General features: G+C 49.9%; 1 protein-coding gene across 11 annotated transcripts in view; it reads right to left on the bottom strand.

The window, feature by feature from the left end:
• LOC116600015 (F-actin-monooxygenase MICAL2) overlaps positions 1-18,115 on the bottom strand; it is a 212,235-nt gene extending 194,120 nt beyond the window's left edge. For 5 of the 11 annotated variants that reach the window (XR_004289471.1, XM_032359956.1, XM_032359958.1 and 2 more), the window contains exon 1: positions 17,935-18,113. The gene's annotated coding sequence lies outside the window, so the exon portion shown is untranslated. Of the gene's footprint in view, positions 1-17,934 lie in introns of all 11 variants that reach the window. The other 6 variants (XM_032359953.1, XM_032359954.1, XM_032359952.1 and 3 more) reach the window with 2 other exon arrangements.
• Between the last annotated feature and the right edge of the window lie 1,928 nt (positions 18,116-20,043).

The raw sequence follows: 20,043 nt of genomic DNA, 5'->3' as shown, positions 1-20,043 counted from the left end.
TTATTCTGGCCTCAGAGGTCAAAGGAGGCTTTTATAACATCATAATAAAATAGTTATTAGCATAACATTAACTCTCAGGGCTTGCTGGTAATAGGGTATTCCGGGTATTTGCATGGCTTACCTCATTTAATTGTCATAAAATTTCTATGAGTGAGTTTGCAGATAACAAAACTGAGACACAAGGAAATTCATTCCTATCCTGGCCTTACATGGCAGGTAGGTGGTAGAGCTGAAATCTGCACCCATCAAACTCTGCTCCTCTAGCACACCAGGGGCTGAGTCAACCAAGACAGGTCTCAGGCACACTCTGTGGCCAAAAGGCTCTGATAAGGCCCATGGAGATGAATCACTGAGGGAAAGTGCTCACTTACCCACATTATCTCCCACCGTGTGCAACCCTGACTCTGGCTCCAAGGTCCTGCCGCTGACACTGCCCCTGGTCTATTTGTGAAGGTGGCCACAGCTCTGTATTCCCCAAGGCTCCATGTCAGCACCAATACCAAAGAAGACTGATGGAGCCTAAATGTCAACATACATGTACATAACAGATCACGCATGAAATAATTTGTTATTATAGAAGGTAGTTCAATGTCAGAGGGGAAAAAACTCTCAAATCCTGGTTCTGCCACTTACTGGCTGTGTGACCTTGGGCAAATCTTAGTATCTCTGAGCCTCAGTTTTCCCATCTACAAGATGGGGTTAACAATGCTGCTCTCAGGCAGGTGTAACAAAGATGAAATGATATGGTATGTCTAGTGCACACCACAGACATGCTAAGCAATGGTTAAATAAATGATCTTACAAAGGATTTCCACTGGAAAATCATTCTCTGTGTAATAATATCTGGTGATAATACTTCTAACTCATATTCATCTGCCACTAAGCTAAATCCATCACATGCATTATCTCATTTAGTCTCTAAAAGCATAGTTTTTTTCATTTGACTTAGCTTTAGGACCACAGAAAGGGTATGCCCAACACAGTAATTTTACCTATGCACACCTGTACATGGAGAGAGAAACAGAATGGTCGGACCAGCTAATATCTCCTGGGTAGACCAGTTAACTGGTATACCAGTTAACTGTTCTAAGCATTCCACATTTAGTAACTTATTTCATCCCCCAAAAATGCACCTATAAGGTAAGTCCTACTTCATCCCCATTTTACAAGGGCTGGGGCTTGAAGCACAGAGTGGGTAAGTAACTTTCCCAAGGCCACTGTGGCAGGACTCAAACCCAGAGCCCAGATTCTTCAGCACTATACTCTTCTAAAATAAAGAAGTCACGGCCGTAAATTCTAAGCTTGTCATTCCCCCTCTAACCTAAGCTCTGCCTGTGTTCCCCTTCTGCCAGTACCTGCTCGCCCCCTCACCCCTGCCCCACTGCTCTTGCTCCCCAGCTCCACCACCACAGTACCTAAGTCAGACGTGTCAAACTAGCGGAATTTTGTGGGCCCTGGTTACCTGGGCCTTCAGCCCCCTATATCCCATCCTCTACAAAGTCACCAGGGCCATCTTCCCATGCACGGCACTCTTCTGCTCAAGCACGCTCAAAGGCTCCCTGCTGCCTAGACTGAAGCCCCCAGTGTGGGGGAAAGCATCAACTGGGGCCTCAAGGTCCCTGCAGGATCTGGCCTGGCCTCCTTCCCTTTGGCCCCAGACCTCTGTTTTGCTGCCTTCTAAGTGCCAGAGGCAGGGCAAGTCAGTAAGGTCTTTCCCGACCAGCCCATCTAAAATTCCGGCCTTCTCCACAACCCTTTTCCTCCACCTATGCCCAGAACATCCTGTCTTCTCCCCTGCTTAGTGCTCTTGATCCACTCATGGCCTGGCCTCATAGGTTTAACCTCATTGTTTACGGTCTCTCTCCCCCTCCTAGAACATAAGGTCTATGAGGCAAAGGATTTTACCTTTCTTTCCCTTTCTACAACCATAGCACCTCGAAGAGCTTCTGGCACAGCGTAAGAACTCATAAATATCTGCTGGGTGAATCGACATTAAAACATGCCCAAGAAGAAAACGTGCAAACAGAACAATGGTGGGGAACGGCTAGCATACCTTTGGCCTTCTTCTCTGCTCCTGAAGACGTTTCTGGAGCAGAGACTGTCGGTGCCAAGATCAAGATGTATGGCAGCCAGAGCCTTTCTTGTTCATTCTCCCTGGAATTACAGTAGGACAGCCTCCCATCCCTGTTCTGAACTTAGATGGGTGCTTGCCCCCCCCACACACACACACACTCCCTCTCTCTCCCTGTCTTTCTGAAGGCTGTCTGCCTCTGTCCTGAACGCTCAGCCTGTCCTGGCTGCCCAGCCTCGTCTCCTTCTGCCCACCTTCAAGCCAAGCCACTTCCCATCTCCCCGGGCCTCTACACCCACGAGACATGCTCTCCTCTTCCCTCCACGTACCAATGTGCACCAGATCAAATGCAGTCTCCTCCCCACCCCCCACCCTCCTTCTTTCCCTTCAGAGCCTTCCAGGTGTCTCCAGCCCCTAGAAAACCACCCACTGCTATCTCCAGCATCCTATGGAATTAGTCATGAACTACCTTGTGATTAGCTTTCAATGACCTGAACCGTTACCACAATCTCCTCCATTTTTTTTTTTAAACATGTATGTCTTGTTTTCTCAAGTATGTGGTGAATGTGCTTTGGAGTAGAGGTGAGGCTGGGCCCTACCCACACTGCCATCCCCATAGCACAGGGCCCAGGCCACACAGTAGGTGCTCAAAGGTAATTACCTGCCCAAGGGAAACAAGTCACTTTCCTAATAAGGTCATTTCCTCAATCCCAGGTGCCTGGACTGGCTTCTCCCAAGGGCCTATATATTTTTCTTCAGAATCTGCCCTGACCTTGGTTCTCTGCAAGGCCAGTCCTGGGCTTCTGTTTTCAAAGGGGGTTAAACCCACTCTAATCATGCTCCCCTGTGCTGGGCAGAAAAGTCCAGTGGGAGAAATTTCAAGGTCCCACAGGTCTGGGGAAGGAAAGTACATCGTTCTTGGAGGCAAACCCAGGATTCAGAGCATTTCAACTACCTCAAATCCAGGAATTTAACAGGGAGTAAAGACCACAGTGTGAGCTGTAGGTGAGTCACGGTGGGAAAACCAACACTTGAGGCCCAGTGCACCGACTCTTAGTAAACTGATTACAAGAGGCAGCAAAATCTCCAGTTCCTTAGGAGCCTCAAGGAGAGAGTCAGGGAAGAGGCGGTTTACTCAGACCCCCCCAGGTGCCAGGCTGTAGATGAGGGTCCCCTTGGGTCCCTACTGTCAGGTGAGTGAGCTGTCATTAGCTCAGTGTGCACCTGAGGAGCGGAGACCCATGCTAACAAAGTGAGTGGAGACCCATGCTAACCAAGTGAGTCCTGCTCTTTCCACAACCACCAAGCAACAGTCCCGGGTTGTCTGTGGTTGGTTTTTTTGTTGTTTTGTTGTTCTAAGTTTTGAGTAGGAAATACATTCAAAAATCAAAACTCACAGAAGTATACAGGAAACGTGTCCCTTCTACTGTACCTACCTCATCCGCCCCTACTCCAAACCAGGGAACCACTCTCCTTGCTTATGCCTCATCTCTGACAATCTTTTTGTGTATACACACAAATATAAATATTTATTCTTTTCTTTACGTAACTGATACACACTTCTCAGTGCCCAGCATGGATCTCTTAAAGGGATGGACTTGGGATGGGGCCCAAGACAGAGGATCTCTATGCAATAAAAAAAAGTGTGAAACAAAAAGGAAACTATTCTGGAGAACACATGTTCCCTTGAGGACCTGAGGCCTCAAGGGAAGGTCCCTGTGGGTCCCATGGGGTCAGCTGCTAATGGAATCTCAGGCCAGCCTGAGGGGAGCTTGAGTGGTAGGTGGGGGCATGGGTATGGGGAGGGAAAACACCAAGGGAAGTCCTGAAACCCCACTGGTTGAAATCTCTGGCTGGCCTCACCTTCCAGAAGAGGAAGGAAGTATCCATAGAAACAGGACTAACCTGATTCCTGCAACAAGAGCAGAATAGGTTAGTGACCAGGAGGATACAGGAACTATGGAGGAAAAGCAATCATTTCCTCTGAAATTTATGAGACCAAGAAGGGGAAGCTGGTGCCTGAGACTCTCACAGACTTCAAATGGCTGGAGCACGGAAGGGCTCTGGGACCTGGGATTGAGGAAGTCAATGATTCAGACTCCAAAGAGGTTCCAGTTCTGCAAAGGAGTGATGGGGGAGGGGCAGTGAGGAGGAGGGAAGGGGAGGAAGGGGGGGAGAGGGGGAAGGAGGAAGAGAAGGGGGAGGGGCCTCTTAGGAAGCAGGCCACTTACACAGAGGTTGAGAGCCGGACTCTGGGGATAAACTGGCTAGACTCCAACTCCCCCTCTTGCCCTAACCATGAAACCTTGAGCTAATCAGTTAACCCCTCTGTGCCATAATTTCCTCATTGGGAAGTGAGGCAAGTGACAAGATCTACCTCATGGGGTTGGCACAAGAATTCAATGAGTTCATGTTCATAAAGCCCCAATACGAGGGCTTGGCACGCAGACAACTACAGAACATGTTGTGGAACAGGAGCCGTGTGATTGCCGAGGGAGCCCTTGACAAGGCCAGCTGTTAGGAAGCCCACATTCCCAGTCATGGGAAGAATGCATAACCAAGAAAACCCTAAGACGGTGATGCAAGGCCTATTCCTGCGACAACCAGAGGAGGCAAGCATGGAAGGAGCTCAGGCTGCAGAGCAGAGGGCAGAGGGCGGGAGGGTCTGGGGGCATGGGGTCATCTGGAACCAAGAGGTCCAGGGGCAGAATTGGCTCCCACTCCAGGTACATAGGGGCCCCTCTCTAAAAGGGACATCTTTAGACTGACAAAGATCACACGCTGAGATGAGAAAGAGAGGTGGGATGGGGGACAAGCTCAGTTTTAAAATACATCTATTTAGATATTTTCAGTGACTGTAAGAACCCTGACCCAGAGCGCCGGAAACTCTTGCAGATGAGACCGCTAAACTTCCAGCTACATCTCTTCGGGCAGCCTGGGGACACTCGAAAGCAGTCTGGGGGCCCTTTGGGAACCAACAACATGTGCTATCAGCCAGAGTCCACTTCCTCCTATGACAGGATACTTGGTGGGAGGTGGAAAACTGCAATAGGCACAGCACATCCAGATTCAAGAAGACTTCTGGCCAGAAGTCAGAAAAGCAAATGGAAGGCGACTCAGGAAAGGGGCAGCCTAGACTGCCAATCCCAAAGCAAGCTGATGAAAGATCTAACGGTGCCTAAGGTGAGGTCTCTAGTAGCATGCCAGAGGGCTCTCTCCTGATAAGCATTTTATCAGCAACGGGGTGATGGTATGGAAGGCATACGTTTAATTTAATTTTATTTATATTCAATGAATTGACATATAGTGTATTATTTGTTTCAGAGGCAGAGGTCAGTGATTCATCTGTTGGGTATTATACCCAGTGCTTATTGTATCACATACCCTCCTTAATGCCCATCACCCAGTTACCCCATCTCCCCAACCCCCTCCCCTCCAGCAAGGATAGGGAAGGCATACTTAATAGGATCCTGAAAGAGCTCAATGGAACATAGTTGCACCGAATTTAACAAAGTGGAAATTTAACAGAAATGGTTGTTCTGAATCAGACGGGAACAAAATAGGAGGCTCTGCATCTAAGTTCTAAAGCCACACCTTAAGGACAGAGGAGATGCGGCTTGGCAACACCACATGTTAAAAAGATCTGGTCAGCGGGTAACGTCAGTGAGTCAAGGGTGTGATGGAGCTGCCAGAAAAGCTGATGCAACCTTGGGATGCATTAAGAGGAGCAGAATGGCCTCAACAAGGGGGGTGATGGCTCCCTCCCTCTGCTGTGGTCATACCACACCACGAATACCATGTGTGGTCAGGAACTGGCCTCAGCATATGAGAATTTGAACATGTGGGAGTTTGCTCAGAGGAGAATCACTGGGAAGGTAAAAAGAACTGAACCTACACCACAGTTTGTTAATCCGGAAGGAAACTCAAGAGCGAGGAAGAGGGCTGCCTTTAAATACCATGTTTTACTAATTAGAAGCTGCACATTTTCAATTATAAATTGTCTGAAAGCAGAATGTATCTTCTAGTCCCTTAACATCTAAGTAAGATTGAGAAATGCATCATCATTTTACCAAAATGTAATAATGTGTCAAAAGAGCCACAAAGATGGCAGAGTCAAAAAGTGAATTGGAAGAGTCAGATTCTAAAACTGAAGATGTTTTAGAAATGCCCTAACCAATTTGCTTTCCTCTTTAAGTACATACAAAAGTTATGGGATATAAACTTGGGCCTAAGTCTAAAAGGGGTCTTCTTTCAGTAAATATAATACTTTTCAGAGGTAACACAGCATTGTTCCACAATTTAATTGGAAGCACTTTTTTCTTGAAGGTACAGGAAATAGTGGTACTTCTTCTGATGGGTGGTTTCATAGACTGGATTTAAAAACCGTATCTGAGGTTCTGGGGAGGGAAAGAGGCAGCTTGTTCTCTGTGGCTTCAAGAAGGAAGACTGGGACCAAATGCCAGAAGCTTTTGGGAGCCATGAGGGAGGCAAAAGGAGGAACCATCCAAAGATGAAACAGGTCCGCTCTGATCTGCAAGCCCAGGCTAGACCACCACGGTGGAGAAGTCAAGCACCAATGGAACAGCCCTATGGTTCCGAGATCTGATGGTGAAGATCTCGCCATAAAGGGAAAAGCGCCTCATCTCTCTTCTTTGCACACATAGGTGCTTCAGCTGAGCCATTCTCTTAACAAGTCACTAGCCAAAGGTAGAAGCCACTTATGGAATAGGACTGAATGGAGGCCAGAAGCAAAGAGGAGCCCTGACCACATCTGTGGGCCGGTTTGGGAACAGACTTGATGAGGAAGGGCCTCGATGGCCCCTAGGTGCCAGGCACCAGGCTAGGTGTGCTATGCGTATTGCCTCATTTAATCCTCACAGCCACCCTGACAGGTGGGTATTATCATGCCCATCTTCCAGAAGAGACACTAGAGGCTCAGAGAAAGAAAGTGGCTTGCCAAAGGTTTTACAGCTCTGAAAACCATGGTTGGTGGGACAACAGGAAGGAAATTCCAGAAATCTTGGTTGCAGAATGCATAAATGGAGAGATCAGCTGATCAAAGAACCAATGTGGTCTCATGTTGGTAGCACTAAAAAAAAAGACAAAAAGGAAAAAAAAAAGACAAAAAGCTGGTTCCGTGCACCCCACCCCCCCTATCAATAGCTTTCCCGGGCACTGAAGCCACGCCATTGGCTGCTTGCAGGAAGGATTTATTCCATCATATACAGCAAGGGTGTTTCTAAGACCTCTATGACAGAGGACAGGTGCTGGCAACCCAGCTCAAATGTCAAAGCCTTAAGCACACCGGGTTGCCAGGCCTCCTACCAGCTGGGTTAACGGGTTAACAACGGAGCTGGCGGAAGCTGAGCTCAGCTTATGTCCCCTCCCCAGAGGGCGGGGGAGGGGAGGAGGCTGGGGAGCTAGCCAATCCCCTGCCTGGAAATATCAAGTCCTGCCCCACCTGCATGCCCAAGCTTCCTCCTCCACTGGGGAAGTAAACCCAAAGTGAGCACCAGGAACCCAGGGCAGCACCCTCCAGAAAGGGATATTCAGGTGCTTGTGAGACCACAAGCAAAGGAGGATCAGACCCTTCAGAGGTTGGCCCACAATGCTCCATGATTTTCTGACACCTGCAGAAAACTCCCTACCCCACCTCCACCCCCAGCACTCAGGGCTGGCTGGATCCCAGCCTTCCACACTTCACAGCTCCCACAGGCAGCCCCCATGTTTCTACCAGGTGGCACCCTGAATGTGCCTTCACTTTTCCACATTTCTGTGCGCTGTATCTCTGGCTATCTCTCCCTACAGAAATCCTATTTTCTAAGTCCCATTTCAAGCACCAAGTGCCACATCCTCCAGGAAGTCTCACTTCGTTCCACCATGACACTCTCCAAAGCACGTTCCACACTCCCCCTCGATAGGTGGGCATCCCTAGCTTGTCTAATGTACCTCCGTGTGTTAAGTAAGGGCTCTGCTCCTGTCGTTCATCGCAGCACCCCCAGCACGGCAGCTGCACCCTGAGCTCAGGAGCCTTGGCCGTGGTGCTCCTTGTCCTTCCCGACGGCACCCTACTCACAATCCTGACTCCCTCCTCCACCTCTTCCCAGCTGACTCATCTCCTTGGGTGCAGCCCTCTGCTAACAGCTTATCAGAGATAAACTAATCTGTCAACATAACCTTCCCAGTTAAATTCTGTATTTTTCGTAAACCTCTGAAAAGAAGGACTGAAAACAAAGGCAGGAATTTTAGGCCCTAAGGCCTTGGGGGAGGTATTTCTGATAAAGAAAGATCTCACACCAAGCAATGGAGCAAGTCAGTGCTACAAGTGTATACACATCCTAAATTTGGAGAATACCAGAGCTGTGACAAAGGGCGCAGGCCTCCGTCCCCAAAAGCAAAGGCCAACTGCAAGTAAGATTGCCCAAGTCCAACCACAGGATCAAGGCTGGGCAGCAATGGTGGAGGGAGAACAGAGTTGACTCCCACCTGGCTGGGTGACCTTGAGCAGGGAACCACACCTCCCTTGCCTCTTCTCCATACCAAGAGGCCTCTGAGCCTCAGTGTCCCCCTAAGTAAAAACCACGGTGGTGGGAGTGAGAGCTGGATGATCTCAGAGCGCCCTTCCAATCTGACATCCAACGTCCTGTCCTGTGACTCATGGCCTCCGTCTCTCTCCCTCCCTCCTGGGAAGACGGTATCATTTGAAACTACCCTAGTTCCACTCCCTGCTCACCTTGAGCCCCACCTGAGTCCAAAGGGAAAGGGAATGCTAAAGATCTCCCAGCCAGTCAGCAGGAAGCATGGCGGTGGTGGTGGGGGGCGGGGGTTGCCACCACAGGTGAAAGGAAGGGTCAGAACTGGGGGCAGGTGTTGGTTTCTATGGACACAGAAATGCCCCTATTCATGCCGCCATCTGTCCCAGCCTGGAAAAAGACAGCTGGTTGCCTTTGCTTCCCTGACCTACCTTTTTAAGAGATTACAACTGCTTGCCAAATTTAAGTGCTGCTCTAAAATCAGGACATATAAGGTCTCTCAGCCTGGACCGGAAGGTTTCAGACTGGGTAAAGAGCAGGAGCAATGCAGAATAAAGCTTGGAGGCAAACTAGGCCGCTTTGTGCAGCCATGCCAATTAAACATCTTTAAAAATAGCCTCTCTCTTCTCTCATGCTGAAGATAAAGATGAAGTTTCAGCAATAACCAGACATCTGCTAGGAGCTTCTGAAGAGATCACAACATAAACACCCCAGAGAGCAGCCATAAACAGCTCAGAACCCTCTCCAGGCAGCCAGCGGCTCCTGCTCACTACGGGGGTGGGGGACACAGAAGGAGGTGGTGCGGAGAGGCTAGCCTCCCCAGGACCGGAGGAGGTGGTGGGGAGGAGCTTGTCCGGATAGAAAATAGAGAACCAGCTACCTTCTGCAGGGAAGTAAGAGTTCAGGAACCCACCAAGAGGATTTCCAGGAAGCCATCCAGAGGATTCCAGGCCCCTGTCATTTGTTCTGAAGATGGGTTGCTCCTTGAAGGTGGAAGTAAAGACACTTTTGAGTGCCCACCCCTGCAGGGTGCTTCACAAACAAATATTTTAAATTTATCTCTATATCAACCCCTGTGGTAGGTGTCTTTATATAGACTAAAATACTAGTGTTCATGGACTTGCCCAAGGCCACACAGCCAGGATTTGAACCCAGGTCTGTCTTAGTGGAATTGTTTGTTTGTGCCTATCATCAGAACAGGCCCCTGGGGTTTATTCTCAATGTCCGGGCTCTCTACACCCACAAATCTAACACCAGGAGATTTGGCATGGGGAGAGGTAGCAAAGTAGGGGGGAAGGGTAATAGTTAAGCGTTGGCCAAATGAAAGAACCGCCATCTCAGCAGCCCTGTGGGCCACTCCACACCCTGGGTGTTTCCTAGCAGGTCCAGAGAAAAGCAAAGGAGGAAACAGGTACCAATTGATGTCTAGATTCTGTCTGCCAGGATCCACAGGAGACTAATGACAGCAGATGCCACTGAGGAAGAGAACAGGGTTGGGGGGGGCGATTGGGGACGGGGCTGGAGGATGGGCAGGGCAGACTTTTCATGGGATTACCTTTGTCCTGAGTGAATGAGTATGTTACCCTCATCCATGCATGCATGGGGGAGGGTGGCGGGAGTGCCCTGTGTCTGTGTGTGTCTGTGTGTGGGCGGGTGAGTCATTTTTTAAGAGAGTCCGTGATGTCAGGTCCAAGATAACAGACACACCCAAGCTAGAGATGGAAACCTAGAGCAGGCAGGAGTGCTGGGCCCCTGGCTGCCACAGACTGAGAAGCCTGAGACCTCATCCAGAGCCTCATCCTTCCCTCCCGACAGTCCTGTCCTGCAGCTGCGGGCAGAGAGCCGACAAGCTCTCCTGGCATGGGCCCCATAGTCCCCAAGGCCCCCATTTGCCCAAGCCCCACAGGACATTCCCTGAGGAAAGAGATGGACCTAGTCCTCACTCTAAAGTCTGGAAAGAGGCCTCCCCAGTGGCCCCATCTGTTCCTCTCTTCTGTTTCCCCTTCATCTGCTATCAGACCCCTACTCCTTCAGCAGGGATCTCCTCGCCTGCCCTCTGCTTCAAGCTGTGCGGAAGCCCCTCTATCCTGATACTCGGAGCTGTCAGTGTTCTGACCACACAGCGGCCATGGACTCTACTCATTACACCTCACTACCCCCTTCCACTCATCCAGTATGAACAGCTCTGTCCGACAGATGGCTCAGCGTTCTGCCAGGGCCTCAGCAGGCCCTGGGCCCATTCTGCTCCAGGCAGCAGCTCTCCTAGGAACCAAAGGACCCAACTGGCTTTTTCCTGGAACTTCTTCACCCTCCCCTATACCTCGTCTCCTGGCCCCAGGTACAAGCTAAACTCTGCAATCCTGCAAATCTTCACTAGATAGAGTCAGTGCTCAGATATGTAGCCAAGGCCAGCCACTCAGAGTCATGAGAGCAAAGCCGTGGTTTCAGCATCTGCTACAAAATGCTGCTACTACCAAGGCAAGGCCAGAATAGGATGTTCCTAAACTCCCACTCTTGCCTCTGGCAAAGCTGGGCTTCTGGACTGGGTGTGTCAGGAGCTCCCCGCCTGCAGACCTCCCGTAAACCTTCTCTTGTGGCAGCTCAGAGATCAAAAACCACCATCCAGCTCCTCGCCAACCTCCTCTTGCTGCCTACAGAAAGGACATCTGGCCTGGACATCCCTCACTGCAGGGGAAGGAGAAAAACCGGAGCCCCAAGCCAGCAGGAAACAAGTCTCTCCCCGGAGACCTGCCAATACCTGTGTATTCCCCAAAGAGCCATCTGACCCAGCCTTGGAAGGAATGCCAGTGCAGCCAGGGATCTGGGCTGGGAGATTCGGGGTGGGGTGCAGGCAGGGAAATTACCCAGACCCTCAGGGGAGAGAAACACTAGTGCAAACAAAGAACATACTATAGTCTCAATCCTAAAAACACCAGCACTGTCCACACACAATTGCCTGCCAGCACCACCATGGCGACAGGCCAGAGCTTCCTAGGATGAGCTACAGTGATATTTAGGTGCATGCAGGGTACTGGGCAATTACATTTAAGAAACGCTATCACCCCTGGCCTTCACCAAAGCCTCTTCAGGGATGGACACTCCCTCAGCAGCAGACAGGGAAGGGAAGGGCCTCAAAAACCCAACTCCACGGTGATCCAGTCTTGCAGTGGAAGTTTGTTTGTGACCCAGAGGTTGCGTATCCCCTATCATCCCTGCCAGCCCTGAGTTTGTGAGACCAGATGATTGGTGCTTTAGAGAGGAGGAGACTTATCAGTGCAGACCAGCCGGGTTTACTACCTCAGGAGAAGACGCAGGGAGGACACAGAAATGGTGGAGGGAGCGGTCAGCCCCCTACCCCATTCCCCAACAAAGTGAGGTCCAGGGGGTGTTTGGCAATCAGGCACTTCCCCAAGGGGACAAGAGAGCCACTGGGGCCTGAAGCTTTGCCCTGCCTCCCTGACCCTAACAACCATGTCATTCTGTGTTCCTCTGATAGCTCAACCTTCCTGAATAAAAAAAAAAAAAAAAAAAAAAATCAAGAGCCTACCATTAGAACGATTTCATTTTGGGGAGTCCAAAATGAAATCCTCAGGAAGGAAAGGGAGGAAGTAGAATGGGAGACAGGATAAGGCTGCATGGGTTCCATGGCTCCCTGTCTCCTAAACCCCAGCTTTTTTTTTTTTTTTAATTCCCTAATTTGAGGAAGCCCAGGTAAGTTAAGATAATGTCATAAAACAAATAAATAAGTAAATATCAAAATCACGGTGGCTCTGACCTTATCCACATACATAGCTATACAAAATGCAGGTATAATTTTGTCCACCCATCCACACTGAAGAAAATTTGCCTTTTTTTCTTTCTTTCTTTTTTTTTTTTGCTTTGCTTGGAATAAATTTTTTAAATAATTTTTATTAACATTTAATGTATTATTTGCCCCAGGGGTACAGATCTGTGAATCACCAGGTTTACACACTTCATAGCACTCACCACAGCACATACCTTCCCCAATGTCCATAACCCAACCACCTCTCCCTATCCCCCTCCCCCCAACAACCCTCAGTTTGTTTAGTGTGATTAAGAGTCTTTTATGGTTTGTCTCCCTCCTGATCCCATCTTGTTTCATTTTTTTCCTTCCCTACCCCCCAAACCCCCACTTTGCCTCTCAAATCCCTCATATCAGGGAGATCATATAATAATTGTCTTCTCTGATTGACTTATTTCACTCAGCATAATACCCCCTAGTTCCATCCACATGGTTGCAAACGGCAAGATTTCATTTATTTTGATGGCTGCATAGTATTCCATTGTATATATACATCACATCTTCTTTATCCATTCATCTGTTTCTGGACATCTAGACTCTTTCCATAGTTTGGCTATTGTGGACATTGTTGCTATAAACATTGGGGTGCACGTACCACTTCAGATCAGTACCTTTGTATCTTTAGAGTAAATACCCAGTAGTGTGATTGCTAGGTCGTAGGGAAGCTCTATTTTCAACTTTTTGAGGAACCTCCATACTGTTTTCCAGAGTGGCTGCACCAGCTTGCATTCCTACCAACAGTGTAGGAGGGTTCCCCTTTCTCTGCATCTTTGTCAACGCCTGTCATTTCCTGACTTGTTAACTTTAGCCGTTCTGACTGGTGTGAGGTGATATCTCATTGTAGCTTTGATTTGTATTTCCCTGATGCCGAGTGATGTGGAGCACTTTTTCATGTGTCTGTTGGCCACCTGAATGCCTTCTTTGCAGAAATGTCTGTTCATGTCTTCTGCCCATTTCTTGACTGGAATATTTGTTCTTTGGGTGTTGAGTTTGATAAGTTCTTTCTTCTAGATTTTGGATACTAGCCCTTTATCTGCTATGTCATTTGTGAGAAAATTTGCTTTTTTAAGAGGAAAAAGAACCCAAGTGTTTGGATTTTCCATTAGAAAAAAATGTTTTTATTGTAAAAATTTGGGGGAAATACTAAAAGATGTCTAAAGATGAAGGAAAAAGAATCAAATCTAGCACTGCCATCAACAAAGAAGGACTTGCTTCGTGGAAAAAAGACTATGTGAAAAACAATAACAAAAGCTCAAGACAAAACAAACAACAAAGGAGGAAAAAAAAAACTCCTCACTGTGAGGGCTATTTGCAGAGGGGGCCTCTCCCAGGTGGGTCAGATCTTAGGGAGATTTGACAGGGCATCCAGGAGTGAAGCGTACCTTTCCCTTCCCTCCTGAGCCCCAAGTCTCCTTCATTAGGATGCCCACAAAGGGTCCAGAGGCGACTAGCTCTTCACTGCAAATTCAGACAAAATACTGAAAGGTCATGAGTGTGTGTCGACCATCCCAACCAGCCAGCTGTGATCTGAGAAAGGTTCCACTACTGGCCAGGTGGGGGGCAGGTTAGGGGAAGCTCAGGAAGGTGTAGGGAAGGAGTGCTGCCTGGGCAGAAGTATGCAGAGTTCTCCGTGCAGCCCAAATGCCAAGTGTCTGGGTCAGAACGTGGTGATGCCCATGGCTGAGTAAGCAGGGATTCCAAGCTCTGGCAGAAATGACCTCAGTCCCTGTCTGTCCCACAGATGATCGGGGGAGACCGGTTGCTGATCGGGGCATAAGGGCAGCCATCTGGGCTCCCTACCACAAACCAGAGCAGTGTGGTGAGCACAGCAAATAGTTCTGCTCTTATTTCACGATGTTTACAGACTGACGCTTGCTGAGGAAACCTCCACACGCGAGCAAGTCATCTTTTTTTTAAACCTCTTATCTAAACACAGTCACAACCAGTCATACAAGCCCAGGACAGGGTTCATTCACTCAAAACACATTGCCCGAGTGGCTGTGACACCACTGGACAGAGGCTCAGCCAGCCTCCGCCCCATCCCAGATGCCACGAAGGGATCCAGCTGGGCACCCAAGGGGATTTCAGCCTCACAGTGTTTGGCGCCTTTGGGGGGGCACTTAAAATGGAGGGTCACGGATACGTAAAAACTGGAGAGGAGTCTGCCCCAGCTTAAAGAAGCATAAACAGACTAGCAACCAAATGCAGCATACAGATTTGAATCCTGATTCGAACAAACCAACTCGAAGGTCCTTTCTGAGACAATCTGGGAATTCTGAATACAGACAGATGAGACCAAAGAACTATTGTTCATTTTCTTACATGCAAAAATGGCAATGTGGTTATGCCAAAAAAAAAATCTTTTAAAAATAGATATATACTGCATTAGATAGGGGGAAAATCACATGGTATCAGAGATTTGTTTTAAAATACTTAAGGAAGAAAGGACAGAAGGGGAGAAAAAGCGAGAGATGAAGCCAACCCAGCATAACCTTGACTGCTAAAGCTAGATAAGGAGTGTATGGAGCTCGTTATGCCATGGTCTCTATTTTTGTGTCTGAAAATGTTCATGGATATGGCAAAAGAGAGGACTGCAGAATATTATAGTGGACAGCTTCATGAAGATTAGGACGAGAGGCTAAGGGAATATGGAGCAAAGAGCAACAAGTATTTGTAAAAACCAGGAAAGAAATCTGTTACGTTTGGTAAAGGTTTTAAAAGCCATTTCATAGCGGGGTAGGAAACCATGTTCACAAAGAATTACAAAAGAAGTTGGAGGAATAGTGAGTGCAGTGAGGGAGTTGCCCATACCACCCCTCCAGAGGACAGAACACAGCCACCAGGTTTTCCTGCTTCCTTCAGTCCTTAACTCACCACCTCGATCTCATTCATACAGACTGAGACCAGAATTTTAGATCAGTTACCAACTGAGGTGGTGGCAAGGGGATAGGGGGGTAATCTTCCCCAGTCTCAGTCTCCTCATCTGTAAAATGGGAACAGCCCCAGCAACTTCTTTGGAAGGCTAATGTGGGGACCTACTGATATAAACAAAGAAAAGTCCCAGCGTGATGAACAGTATTCCCTTCTCTGGCTCTTTAAACAATAGAGACTTTTAGTCTTGGCAGGGCTTCTAAGACAAGCAATGTTCAGCCCAAAACTTCTTGCACCCATACCTTACCCCTCCCACCAGAATCAATGCTCTCCACCAAACAGACAGGACCTCTCCACTTCAAAAGCAAGAAGTGAAAGGGACAGGTCCATGGCTGGCAGGCACACCCAGATGAGAGTATGAACATGGGCGAAGAGGAGAAATACGCCCCAGTTATAGGCAAAGGAAGGTTACCCAGCTGATGCTCTGCTCCTTGTAGCTCCTGAGAACGGGGCTCCAATGAACACAGCTAAAACCAGCCTCAGTCCATAAGATGCTTTTTACTAAAGAACAACTCGTTGGTATTAGGCTAATCATGATTTTCTTTTAGAAGAGAGGGATGAGCAGAAAGCCAGAGCTCCAGGACTAAAGAAGGAAGGAGGCACACGGAAAAGTGATAGCATTTTTTTTATAAGGAGATGCTCAAACTGAGGGTCTCAATCACCTTACAATCATAACTAGTATAGCTCAACAACTGTCCCCCCAAAACAAAACAAAACAAAACAAAACAAAAAACAGAATTGGATCTAAAGTAGAGGTTATTTCAGGTAATAGTCTTCCTAGACCATCCCAGAAGCCAACTTTCAGAAGTGAGACCAAGTCAATGGCACAAGCAGGCTTCCTCTCCAGACCCTCACCCCCCAGATGGTACCCAAACACCAGCAGGTCAATCCCTCCCCAGTAGAGCATGAGCCAATACCAGTCATTCATCCCTGACCGGAGGACAGAGTGAGCAAGTCGTCTGCAGGTTGAACAACCTGGGCTAACCAGGGTCATTTCAAGAGCTTTGCCGAAGAAGCAGCCTCTGAATCTTTAGACAGAATCTTTTCAAAGGCCAGAAAGCTCCAATCACACACAGGAGCACCATGACCCTGCAGACATCACCTTCCAGGGCCATAGGGCAGCAGGAAGAACACTGAATATAGTTCTGGCAGAGCCTGGTCCAAATCCTGGCTCAGCCACTTTCTGTGTGACCTTGGGCACTTAAACTACCTGAGTCTGTTTGCCCACATCTAAAATGAGAAAGGTAAAACTGAGTGTTTGGAGAGTAACCAAGAAATCTGCTGCAAAAGTGCCACAGGGCAGGACCCATCTGTCCGTAGCCACATAATAAATCTGTCTTCTGCTGGAAGGCAAGTTCTTACTGCAAGGAGTCTTCAGAACGTCGGTTGGGGCTGTCCTGGAGACTTGACGTCCACTTGTTGGTCCCGGGAAGGGGACAAGAACAGAGTTGGTCCAGGTGCCAGGCACCCAGGCACATAAACACCAGAGGGCCAACCCCCTGCTGGCTTTCTTTCTGAGGGACCTGCCCACAATGGGGCCAGTTAGTGACTTCACACACACACACACACACACACACACACACCAGGAAACCACAGAAGACTAGAGTGAGCAAGGGAGGCTGACAGAAAGACACTGCCAACCCCAAGCCCCACAAGGCTCAATGGCCATCAAAATTAAAGCTCTTTTGGCCTTAAGGACCCAGGTTATAGAATTAACACTGTGGAAAGAGGCACACAGTTTACTCTGGTTTCAACACGCCTCTTCCCCATTCAGCAAAGGCTATGATTCCCAGCTCTGACGGGCGGCTGGTCTAGGATAAAGTTAACCCCACTTGCTCCAGTCTGGAAGCCAGGTCAACAAGGGCTGACGCTGCTGGCAAAACCCTACTTCTCCCCAGGTTTAGTCAATGACGACAAAGCGGGAGCCAGAGACGCCCTTGCCGGGAGCTCCCAGGCCTGGGGTGCGCCTGGGCTGCTGGAGGGCACACTACAGACAGGACAGCTCCGCGGTCCCCTGGCCACCTCCACACCGCGCCCCAGACTCAGTCCCAATCCCAGCCCGCAGGCGGCCAGGCCACTGACTTTTGGCCCAACTTAACTTCCTGTTGTTAAGGAGGGAGGAGAACCAGGGCGGGCAGGGGAGCGCCCAGTGAAGAGCCAGGAAAGAGCATGAACAGAGCGGAGCCCAAATTATGGGAAAGCAAAGTTTGGGAATGGTCTGCCCAGGCGGCATGCGGTACTGCTGGTGCGTCGCGCCCACTCCGTGTTGACGTTTGGAGATTTTCTCGGCTTAGAATTGCAGGGTTTGGGTGCTGGGGCGGAGTGGGAGGTAGTTCGGGGTCCGGGTGGCAGGCTTTTATTGCGTTCTTATCGATTCCGAGACCAATCAGGCAGCCCCGGCCTTCCCGGGCAGGGCCACCTGCTTGCCGAGCGCCCAGCGGAGTGGGTTTGAGGCGAGAGATGCTGCGGCCGCACCTGACTGTCCCCGGCGCGGGCCAGGGCGCAGAGTCCAGACTCGGCTGCCACGGTCCCAGCCCGAGCCTCCCTCTCTGGAGCCCCGCACCTTACCCCCTTACCGAAATCCGCGCCAGCCACCGAGCCTCGGGTCAGCTTCCTGCCTTCGCCTCGGGCCGCGGACCCGGTGGTCACGACCCGCCGGCGGCCTGCAGAGCTGGGAGCTGGAGAGGCAGCCCCGCGCAGCCTTAGTCAGGCGAGCGCCTGCAGTTCTGCGCCGCGCGGCTGACTGAGCTGGGAGCCGCCCCCATCGGCGGTGCGGCCAATGGCAAAGCGGCCGGGGGCGCACTCCGCCCCCGGCAAGAGGCCCGCGGCCAATGGCAGTGCGGCGCGGAGGCCACCCCCGCTCCACGCCCGCTCCGCCCCCGTGGGGCCAGCTGTCACCGCGTCTGCCGACGGGCGCACGTGGGCTGCAGCCGTGCCCCGAGCTCAGGGAGTCCTGGGCGCTCCCACTCAGACCAGCACAGGTCTTCAGACCAGCGGGGGGCCGATGGAGGCGGGACGTAATGGTGCTGCTAGATGAAAACCTGGGTGCTAGTATCCTAGTGTCAAGGGAGAGACAGGGGCTGGGCCTCAGCTTCCCCTTTTTGAAGTGAGGGAGCAAGCTTGGCACTTCCTGTATCGGCTGTGGACCTCCCTCTTTGCTTTGCCTCTTAACCCCCGGGGCTTCAGCAAATGCCGTTAGCTGATAGGCTCTTCCCCCGACCTGGACTGGCCTTGCTTCGAAAGCAGCTCATGGGAAGAGGGGCGGTAACGCAGACCACCTGTGTGACCTCTGTCACGTCACCTAAGCACCTTCTTCTCTTTGCTGTCAAATAGCCGCCTCAATCTCTGCTCTGCCTGCACTCCTGGGTTGCCCATAGCCCCCAGCTGCCGAGAGCACCATCCACAGAAAAGAGTGTGGACAGTGTGGGGCCGAGTGAGGACTGCAAAGCAGCTCCATACACGTACTCTTACTCAGCCCTGGAGCCCAGGCTCTAGCACCAGCTGGGCCCAGTGCAGGCATCCATAAATATTCTGGGAACTGAGCTGACCCAGGAGAGAAGAACAGGAAAGCTTGGGCAGTGTGAGAAGAAGGCTGTGGCTCCAGGCGGCTGGAATTTCCACAGCTCCAGACCACCCTCTAGAGAGACTGTGTTCCCTTGCCAGGCACGTTCAAACAGAGCAGCTTGGCCCCATCAAACCTGGGGCTTACTTTGTTCTCTCTGCTCCTTACCAGGGGATCCTACTCCAGGCCTTTTGGGGTTTCCCAGGGATTGTCCTACCTGGTAGCTCTCAGCATCTTCAGAGTTCAGTCAACTTCCTGTAGATGAACTTCAGCAAAAGCTGTCTCGCTCAGACTGTAGAAGTCAGCAGTGACTTCCAGAGGGGCAGCTCTCCTCTGATGGAAAGCTGCCTGCGATGCCCATGGATGGAGTGGTCTCTGTGCATGTTTTCTCAGTCCTGATGATGGCTCTGCAAGGTCTGTGTTTTTGCCATTGTTCCCTTTAACAGATGTGGAAACTGAGACTCAGGAAGGGAAAGTAACTTTTCAAGGTCACATGGTTAATAAGTAACAGGGTCGGAATTTGAGCCTAAAGCTATCTGATCGCAGCCTCTGCATGCCTAACTACTGTGCACTGGGGCCACTACAGCCTTTCTCGTGGCCCAAGAGCATGGTACAGAACATGTCTATCTCTAAAAGAACTGCTCTAGGGACTGACCTGCCCAAACATTCTATTAAGCCCAGGTCTGGGCACTTTTAGGGCCAGATGAAACAAGCATGGCCCTGCTTTATTTACAGACTGCTACAGGAAACCCTAGGCAGAGAGGAGATTCGGGAAACAGCATTGCCCCTGCTCCCAGCACAAAGCCTCACTGGACACAAGGCCTCTTCCTTCTGGCCTGGGTCTGACACACACACACACACACACACACACACACACACACACACCCGCCTGGGGATGGAGATGGAGATAATCATTCATTCAATTCACAAAAGCTACTGTGAGCTGGATGTGGTTCCTTCAGTCATGTAACTTACAAAACAGCTAATAAATAACCAGAAGTATAAGGGGCTACAGAAGCTCTATATTTCTTTTATCTTTTATAATTCCCACCACCTTATCTCTAGCACAATGTTCTCCAAGTTAAACACATTTAACACTACTTCAGGAACACTTTGGGCCAAC

The sequence above is a fragment of the Mustela erminea genome, chromosome 9 (assembly GCF_009829155.1).
Source record: "Mustela erminea isolate mMusErm1 chromosome 9, mMusErm1.Pri, whole genome shotgun sequence".
NCBI lineage: Eukaryota > Metazoa > Chordata > Mammalia > Carnivora > Mustelidae > Mustela > Mustela erminea.
Note: the sequence above shows the minus strand (reverse complement) of the source record. Positions and strands in the feature narration are given on the sequence as shown.